This window comes from Mesitornis unicolor, unplaced genomic scaffold (genome assembly GCF_000695765.1).
Source record: "Mesitornis unicolor isolate BGI_N332 unplaced genomic scaffold, ASM69576v1 scaffold44617, whole genome shotgun sequence".
NCBI classification, from domain to species: domain Eukaryota; kingdom Metazoa; phylum Chordata; class Aves; order Mesitornithiformes; family Mesitornithidae; genus Mesitornis; species Mesitornis unicolor.
In genome coordinates, this window is record NW_010199246.1 from 2,532 (window position 1) to 4,397 (window position 1,866).

Below are 1,866 nucleotides of genomic sequence, written 5' to 3' on the forward strand. Positions count from 1 at the left end.
AACTAAACTGTTTGGAAAGCTGGTTGTTTAAAATCACTGCTGTTTGACTATGTAGTCTCCATCTTATGTAAGCTGCACTGTGAGTAAATTGATGCTGTAGATGCTCAGCTGGCTCCTGCAGAGATAATGCAACATTTTCAGACTCTGCTGTAAAGGCAGTGTGAGGAACAAGAAGACCTGAAAGGCAGACAGGCCTTTAAGACGTCTGATAGAACCTGCTCCCCATTTTCTTACAGGTGGCTGAAGTGTTTGAGAATAGGCTAGTTCAGTGAGTAGTGTCTCTGGCTTGTATTATATTTGCTTGCATTAAGTATTTAATATTTATATTTGATTGTAATTAATAATAGCAGAGAGGTTTAAGAGGTTTCAAAGTGAATGATGTATTGATCTAATTGTGCCTTTTTTGCTTTCTTCTTCAATAGACCTTGTTCTTCAAGACAATTTAAAGTCATGTTAAGAGAGAATTCCAAATACACCCTTAATTTATGCCTTTGGGTTTCAGATTTTCAAATAAGCATTGAGTAACAAATCCAGTGCACTGCCTTGCACACGTGCATAGGATCAAGGATTTGTTTTACCGCAGGCTGAACTCTGACTTTCAGTTTCAGTTTGCAATATGGCATCTATGTTTAGTGCCTAGACAGAAACTGAAGTTCAGGTGCAACCTCCAGTATAAAACTCAGCGGCATTTGCAGCAATTCAGCACAGGCAACTGCTGATAGTGTTTCTGTCACTTTGTTTTTCTTCTTTCATAACTTCAGTCTTCTTTTTTTTGTATCACATGCAATGCCACTCCTTCCCTCAGCACATTAACTGTTACAAATCTGCCCCTTCACATGGATCTTTTTACAGTGATGTTGGTACAGCCAGAATTAGACTGATGAGGACCTTAAAAGCACCAGTAAATCTTGGTGAAAGGGGATTTTTCTCTTTAAGTAAGGAAGGAGTTTTTGAATGAAAGGCTGATGAACTCTACATCTTCACTTTCTACCTCCAATAGACAAAATATTAAGCTCACACTGTAATACAAAATGTTAACTCTCACCCCTCAGAGTAATTTACATCTTGTCTCCGCGTGTGTGGTAGGGAAGTAGAGGATCTGTGCCGTATTTGTGGGGCAAGTCTATAGGAAATACATTACCCTCGTGTGTAAGCCGAATGACTCCTTTAAGAACAGCCAGTTGCTTTGTGGAAGCTGGAAATTCCTTGTTGTTAGGGAGGTACACCCTTCCTCAGTGGCACAGCTAATGACATATGTTTGTTAAAACCCAGTCAAGGGCTATTCTTTAATTTGATGGTGTCTTCAATTGTTGGTGTGACATTCTGCTCTTAATCACCCATAATCGCATCTGAAATACATTTCCACATGGGGAAATTTCCAGGGCTTCCTCAGAGGGACACTGAGAGATGGCCTGGGAGGGTATTTGCAGCGAGGAGGGAAGTTAATTAAGGTGTTGAGTTGAAAGACGTGGAAAAGAGACATGGCTAAGAGCAACTTCTGTGGCCTTTCCCTGTGGGGTATAAAGATCCCCCTTCACACTAAGCCGGAGGTGCCAAGGCACTACCTTACTTCGAGGGGGCAGGGTGTCCTCTGCAACCTCTGAGGTGTCGCCCGGGAGCGAACAGGGACAGAGGCTGCTTCCCCACAGAAAACTCCGGAAGAGAGGGAGCTGCAGGCACAGGCAACACTCACCCACCCAGAGGGGCGGGCGGCAGGAGCACAGCGTGAGGTGCGGCTGATCAAAGGTGAAGGGAGGTTAACAGGACAGGATTCACCGCGGGGGGGCGGTGGTGGTTTGACGTGGCCTGAGGGGAGCCACGACCGGCGGGGGCGTGGAGAGCCGTTGCCGCTCTCCTCCCCTCAGG